The sequence below is a fragment of the Salvelinus fontinalis genome, chromosome 1 (assembly GCF_029448725.1).
Source record: "Salvelinus fontinalis isolate EN_2023a chromosome 1, ASM2944872v1, whole genome shotgun sequence".
Lineage (NCBI taxonomy): Eukaryota > Metazoa > Chordata > Actinopteri > Salmoniformes > Salmonidae > Salvelinus > Salvelinus fontinalis.
In genome coordinates, this window is record NC_074665.1 from 96,927,152 (window position 1) to 96,935,503 (window position 8,352).

Genomic DNA, 8,352 nt, shown 5'->3' on the forward strand with positions numbered 1-8,352 from the left:
GCAGTAGTATGCAGGAGCGCACACTAGTATGCAGGAGCACGCAGTAGTACGCAGGAGCACGCAGTAGTATGCAGGAGCACGCAGTAGTACGCAGGAGCACGCAGTAGTATGCAGGAGCACGCAGTAGTATACAGGAGCACGCACTAGTATGCAGGAGCACGCAGTAGTATGCAGGAGCACGCAGTAGTATGCAGGAGCACGCACTAGTATGCAGGAGCACGCACTAGTATGCAGGAGCACGCACTAGTATGCAGGAGCACGCAGTAGTATGCAGGAGCACGCACTAGTACGCAGGAGCACGCAGTAGTATGCAGGAGCACGCAGTAGTATGCAGGAGCACACACTAGTATGCAGGAGCACACACTAGTATGCAGGAGCACGCAGTAGTATGCAGGAGCACGCACTAGTATGCAGGAGCACGCAGTAGTATGCAGGAGCGCACACTAGTATGCAGGAGCACGCACTAGTATGTAGGAGCGCACACTAGTATGCAGGAGCTTGCACTAGTATGCAGGAGCACGCACTAGTATGCAGGAGCACGCAGTAGTATGCAGGAGCGCACACTAGTATGCAGGAGCACGCACTAGTATGCAGGAGCACACACTAGTATGCAGGAGCACCCACTAGTATGCAGGAGCACGCACTAGTATGCAGGAGCGCACACTAGTATGCAGGAGCACGCAGTAGTATGCAGGAGCACGCACTGGTATGCAGGAGCACGCACTAGTATGCAGGAGCACGCACTAGTATGCAGGAGCACGCACTAGTATGCAGGAGTACGCACTAGTATGAAGGAGCACGCACTATTATGCGGAGCACGCAGGTCTCCAACCTCTCCATCATTTCTACATTCATAACTTTTGACAGGACACCTTGCGCGCGGGGGAATTGATGCGGGCTCAGCACATGGACAATATTTACAAAATGTAATCTTGTAACACCGCTGCTCCGTGGTACAACATAAGGTCATGGTAGATAAGAAAACAAAAACTATGATTCTTGTATTTGCTTATCTATATTAAAGAAAACGCAGGCTCCAACTTGTTAGACTATTTAACTGAAGAAAAAGGAAATAGTATCCTATATTTAGCCTTAACTCAATTCATCATAATTGTTTTCTGTTTTGGCTTCTCAACAAGTTATATTTAAATGAATAATTCATAGGCTAAAGGCATTATCTAAATACAAAATATATTCATGAAGATCTCAAAACATTTTATTTTTTCCAAACATTAAAATTGTTAATGTGTTGTATTAGAATGTCTCCAAAATGCTGCATGCATGATGATTTCAGACATGCCGTTTTTGAGGTTTAAATAACTACTTGTAGGTTTGTAAAACAAACAAAACATTTCCCATATTTGAAGACATTACAAATCTCGAAAAATAGATTTTAGAAAAAAATGTTTGAACATGTGTGTGTGTGTGTGTGTGTGTGTGTGTGTGTGTGTGTGTGTGTGTGTGTGTGTGTGTGTGTGTGTGTGTGTGTGTGTGTGTGTGTGTGTGTGTGTGTGTGTGTGTTTGGCCAGCGCTCAAGTTATTCACATCACCGCAATTATGTCGGTATTCCTTAGTCTATAGGCCTAGTCATTTGCAGAGTGGCCCATGTGTTTGATGTGCGGGCTTTACCAGTCCCTCTGAAATGTGAAACACGATATCATGACTTCATTCTCCCCACTAAATGTCCGCAGCTATCAACCGTTATCTTCTCACATTTTTCCTTATTAACATTTCTTTTGAAAAGCTTTCAAGCAATAACAGGCCTATACCTTTATTGCCACTGAAGGAATAGGAACGGAGCTTTCTGATCTTTATCGAAAGTAGAGTTCGTATTTTTTCCTCTTTAAGTAATTTGTTTTGGGGGGGTTTCTCCTCAAGTGTTCTGTCTCCGCCCATTGGGAGCAGACGTCAGTTCAACATCTATTTGTGTTTTACATTTGGTTGAGTTGTCAACTAATGTGAATTCAACGTGAAATCAACAAAACATTTCAGCAATTTCATTGGATTTAGGTTACAATTTGTGTGGGAAAAAAAGACAAAATGTCCACATGTTGAAAACTTTTAAGCAAATCCGATGGGTTTTATCACGTTGATTCAACGTCATCACATTGATTTTGGGGTTAAAAGGAAATGGAAACACCTTTGATTGAACCAGTGGGAGGGGTCATTTGACGCTGTTCAACCAAAAGTGCAGTCTTACAGGAACATTTAAAACCTACTGTAAATTCAGAAGTCATAGACTACCATTCTCCCACCACATGTTTCCAAACATCCTGATGACTCCGCACTTTAAATTAGCGCTCTACTTGTTTAGCCCTAATCGAACTAATATCTTTACTGCAGTTAATTGCATTCTTTTTCCTTCCCTGTCTGTCTTGAGTTCATATTTTTTATCTGCCGTGGCTAGGGGTTACACAAATGAAACAAGCTCTTCTGCGAAATCTCTGAGGAGACGGTTTGATTGGGAGACCAAGCAGGCGAAATGGTTGCTGGAGAGCGTTAGTGAAGCCTATGTGAGACATAATGACTGCCTGTTGTATTAAATGGACCAACAGCAATCCGCCATCCCCTGACCTCGCACTGGCTCTGCCTCGGCTCCATTGATCATGCCCCTTATGAGATAATGCAATTACAAACATCAATAAGGAGCTGCGAGGGGAATCATTATGTGTTGACAGTGATAAATGATAGCGCAGAAAATAGCGGGCCTTTTTCTCGAACAATCCACGCGAGGCCCAAGGGGCTTTCAGGGCTGGGCCCAGTCGCCAAGGAAACAGATGACATCCAAAATGGCCCTATAGGCAGAGCTCTGAACAGAACACAGTCCTTCTCTTCTTCTCTTCCTTTCCTTCTCTCCCCACAGACATCTCCTCTCTCCCTGTTTCTCTTCCCTTTGTTGCTAGGCTAAACCAGCTGCCACACAAACTTGTAAGGACTAATGATCAAGTTTGAAATTGGAACGATGGACATAGGAAAATGTCGACTGGAGTTCCTGTTGCATTAATTAAGCTAGTGTCTATATTGATTTCATCACTACCAATATTGCAAGATGTAGGCGTAATACATCACGTTACAGTATGTAGCTTATGTTTCCTATATAATCATTCATCCACAGGATACACTCAGGGACATCTAATGGATAGCTGAATAGCGCACATGCCAGGGAGTTGGTCACGGAATGGTGAGCTCTAGTTTAGCAGCATGCAGGCTTTCACAAACGGACATCTTCTATCATGGATATTTTTTCTTTATATGGAATCTAGGTATGGTGTCAACTCACAGTAAAAAAAAAACATTTAAAAAAATATGTCTTTGATTCATCTAATTATTATTAAGTAATTGGTTCCACAGCTTTTTTTGTTTTGTTTTCGATCAAAGTGTTACCTGAACATAACATTTTTAGTTGGCCCAAACTTAGCTCCAGCTTGAGAAACATTCTGTCAACTTAAAATGATCTGTTTGCTCAAGTTGTCTCATATGTTCATTCAACTATAAATGATTTGTTTCAATACAAAAGGCTCTGGAACTAGTTACACACACACGGTGCGTTTCACATGGCATCTTTTCAACTGACACATTATAAACACTGAGCAGACAAAACATTAAGAACACTTGCTGTTTCAATGACAGACTGACCTGGTAAATCCAAGTGAAAACTATGATCCCTTATTGATGTCTCTTATTAAATCAACTTCAATCAGTGTAGATGAAGGGGAGGAGACAGGTTAAATAATGATTTTCAAGCCTTGAGACACTTGAGACATGGATTGTGTATGTGTGCCATTCAGAGGGTGACTGGGCTAGATAAAACATTAAAGTGCCTTTAAATGGGGTATGGTAGTAGGTGCCAGGTGCACCGGTTTGTGTCAAGAATTGCAATGCTGCTGGGTTTTTCAAGATCAATAGTTTCCCATGTGTATCAAGAATGGTCCCCCACCCAAAAGACATCCAGACAACTTGATAAAAATGTGGGAAGCATTGGAGTCAACTAATTCCAAAGCCTTTTTTTAATACCCAAATAATAATTTCTAGTTGAATGAACATATTAGACGAGTTGAACAAACACATAATTTTAAGTTGACTGAATTGTTGCAGAAAATTTCTCAAGTTGGAGCTAAATTAGGGCCAACTAAACAAGTTCAGGTAACACGTTGACCGAAAAGTTGAGGAAACTAAAAAAGGCTATGGAACCAGTTACTTAATAATAATTAGTTGAAACAACTAAAATGTTTTTTTGACAGTCCTGCTGGGGGTGAGTTTTATGAAGTAGGTCTCCTGTTATGGAACAATGTTCCATAGTCTACCCAAAAAGGCCAATCTTTTGACAAGGAAGGTTCAAATTCCTTGTCAAGTTTGATATTAATTTATCTCAGTTAAATATATTTAAACAGTTCAAATATTATGGCATGCTCATCCATAATAAGGTATAAAATCCACATAGGCTACATTTTCTCTCTCTATTATTACACTATAATAACCTACAATTATTACAATATAATAGACTACTATTATTACAATATAATAGACTACTATTATTACAATATAATAGACTACTATTATTATTATTATTATTATTATATAATACTGTTATTTCACTATTGCATCTAGTTGTATTACAATATTAATTTACAATGTTAAGATTCATGTTTAAAACAAGTTAAAACTGTTTAAAAATAAATCCCATTCGGAAATGCTTCATGTGATGTTGATGAAAACTATCAAAACAGTTAACAGGCCTACCATACAAACAATATAAGCTGCTATGTATGTAGAACTATAATTTATTACTAAACAAATCCTTCCACAAAACAATAAGCTAAACAGGAAATAATCAACAGAGCGTTTATTTAAACACAGAAGTGCGCATTTATTCTAGGCCTGTTGACTGCATTGTGACGTGTCACAGCGTGGACGAGGCTGACAAGTTAAACAACTGTACAAGACACTGTTTCCTGTGTAGCTTTTCGAGTCTAACCAGACAGAAATATGTCTGTGGCGGGACTGACATGCTGGTTGTGTTGTGGCCGACCCAATGTGTGTTGTTTACATCCCAATGTCACCCTATTCCACACATAGTTCAATACTTTTGACCAAGGCCCATATCAAAAGTGGTCCACTATATAGGCCAGGGAATAGGGTGGTTTTAGCCGTTTTGCTGCGGCAGGCAACGGGAGGAAGAGAGGCCTGTGCGGGCAGCACCTCCATGGTTCTGGGACACATCCATTATCATGACAGTTCATTTCGCGGTCAGGCACTGCAGTGGGTTTCTGTTTGCAAACTAGAGAACGCTATGTTTTCTTTTCTCGGCCTTTTGGAGAGTGTTTCTCCGGCTTTTGCAATTCACGAATGGGCCCAGAGAAATAGGTGCATAAGTATTTATAATTAATTTGTTGTACTTTAACTAGTCATTGTGAAATTAATAGTAAATTAGACAAGGAAATTCTTCTCACATTGACGTCCACAGATAAACAGATGGTTGAATTGTGATGTAAACAAAATAAAAAAGGCTATATTTTAAACACCAAAGTATGACATTGACATTATAATTGAGTCACATATGGAGCGTTTAGGCTACATTGATGGAAAACTGCATTCATTTATAACCAAAATAAAGTCAAATATTATATTCGTTTTCATTGTCTTCTTGAGTCTATTTTTCTCTTGGGCTTACATGCAATATTTAGATTAATCATTAGGCTTAAATGATAATCAAAACCCTCTTGGTCGTTCCGTTGACGTATATGCGTAAAAAGGCAATACTGTAAATGGTGAGATGTCCCCTCGTGCGTCTTTCGCGCATATGACGTATCTCCTTTTAAAAAAAATGTCCCCTGACGGAGTTACAGTTACCCAGATCCCCTAAAGATGGCAGTCAAACATGCGATTTATCTGGCGCTGTGCGTGTCTGACTGTCTCCACAGCTCCCAACGGCCAAGGGCTCAGGAATTCAAATCTCAGAGGCTTCGCCTTCCGAGTCTCGATCTATGGAAGGAGAAGCTTCGCAATTAAAACGTCGCCTGGGTTTTTAAGAGACGGATTCTAGGGTGTAAATAACATTCAGTTCGGAAAAGGCAGTAAAAATACAATAGTTGCAGAAAAATGGGAGTTCGGTGAGGGAGAAGGAAAAGGGATAGCGTATTGATTTATATGTTCATATTGTTCTACCCACAACAGATACTCCCTTGTACGGCTACATGTTCCTTTCTCTTCTACCCGAAATGTAGCCCATCAATTCAATTAATATAAAACTCGCCTTGTATCCATCCATTCAAAGTATTGTTTATCTAGGAAACCCAAGAGTCTTGATAGCGCTGTGTTTCATTCTTACCGGAGATAGTCTTTTGACTGGGTGCAACAAGCCATGAGTTTGAACTAATCTTCCTATTTAAACGTTTGTGGACATTTTTTTCTAAATTCATTTGAATGCTAAACGAGGAATAATTCAAAGTATTTTTATCCAGCCACTCTTCTTTCAGCCTGCTATCTTCTCCCTTCGCTGTGAAAGAAAATTCCATCGTAATACACGCATGTGTTGCGCATTACGCCTCCCTATTATACAGAGTGAAAGTACCTCAGTTGTCGAGTCTTCAGCTCTAGTACTCTTAGTCTATAGGAGTAGCCTGACTTCCATCCACTTTATCAATGGGCATCAATCTCATTATACAATTACATTGTTTTGGATAATGATGTACACTGCATGGCTTTTTCCTACCCCCCCCCCCCCCCTACTTAGCCATGCATCCTAACTTCCGTTTGAGCATTATTCTATGACAGTCAAACCTACAACCGGAAAAGGAAAACGGAAGTTGTGCATGTAATGCTTATTATCTGTGAGGAGTCTGAAAGGCTAAAAGTTCCTTATACAATTGAATATAATGGTCTACAAAGGAATCTCACTGTTATGGTTTTTCCATGTTTTTTGCATAAAATGTATTTATTTACAATGTTTACTTACATACACTCTCCAGGATGAAACCATAAAAAAGAAAAACACAAGAATGTTGACTTGACATAATACAATGAATGATGGATGCATTGATCAAACACACACACACACGCGCACACGCACACGCACACACACACACACACACAGGGTTTGTACATTCCCTCCCATCAAAGTGAATGTATGCAATATCTCCAATAAACTTCCCCGTGCCCCCTAGACGCTGATCTTGTGTCAGTTTAGCATTTTACACACTAATGGTTAAGGTTAGGATTGGGGAATGGCAAGCTGATCCTAGGGGAAACTTGACCCCAGAGCTACAGACATAGTGGGCTGGGGGGAGAATGCATCAGACAATGCAGACTCCAGCCTCGTGACATAAATACAATAGAGAACATGAATGTAATTCTGGAACAGGCTCAGAACTCCTCAATCATACCGAGATGTCCAATGCTTTATACATTCTGTCTCTGTCTCTGTCTGTCTGTCTGTCTGTCTGTAAGTCTGTCTGTCTGTCTGTCTGTCTGTCTGTCCGTCCGTCTGTCCGTCTGTCACAAGCTGTGAGCCACTCTTTCACCTCTAGCCTGGTCCCAGATCTGTTTGCGCATGACAATGAGTGACAGGGAGTTGGTATGGTTGCACAAATACACTGACACTCAGGCTATCTTTCACCCATCCAAAAGAAAGGCCTGGAAGAAGATTGGTTGATCGAATTATTGGTTTATTCACATATATTTTTTTCTTTTTAAACTCATGGTGATTTTAATAGGGAGGAGGTCAGAGGTCATAGAGACAGCACACACATAGTGTGGAAAGAAACGAAAAAAAACAAGAAGTTCACATCCTTTTTTCCCCAAAAAAACGATTAGAAACAACATATTATGCAGAACAATACCATAGCATTTACAATACTTCAATTCCCAGTTCTCCTTGAGAGTCCAGCGTAATTGTACAACAGTATACAGAATCTCCCCTCTCTCCTCTTCCCTCCCCTTTAGGAGTTGATATAGTTTGCCTTTCAATCTCTGTCTGTCTTTCTTTCCCCTCATTCTCATCTCTTCTGGAATCCTATTTTTAAGGGCACCTCTGTGTTATACAGACATTGGCTTCTCCTTGGTCCAAATCCATCCCCAGTCAAGACTTGGAGGAGGTACAGTTCTCTGAAAGAAGTCTCTTTTTGATGTTTTTCTAGGAGTCCATAGTACATAGCAGGTGCCTCTTTAGTTGTCTTCAGTCTTGGGTAAGAGAAAACACCCAATGTCTCTCAATCGCTATTTTTCAAAGAGGAATCCCTTAGAGTCTACTGGGCGAGGCAGTCCAGGGTTCAGGATGAAGGGGTGTAGGGGGTCGGGGTCTGCTGGGATGGGCGATGGGCATCTAGGGACTGGAGGCTGGCAGGGGGGCATAGG

The 8,352-nt window shown here is 40.7% G+C and overlaps 1 protein-coding gene across 1 annotated transcript in view; it reads right to left on the reverse strand.

Moving 5' to 3' along the window:
- Positions 1 to 7,643: 7,643 nt before the first annotated feature.
- Positions 7,644 to 8,352, reverse strand: part of meis1b (Meis homeobox 1 b) — a gene marked incomplete in the record, with an annotated part of 46,144 nt that continues 45,435 nt past the window's right edge. Inside the window, 1 exon segment of the mRNA XM_055937070.1 lies at positions 7,644 to 8,352. This exon segment is cut by the window's right edge and continues 270 nt beyond it.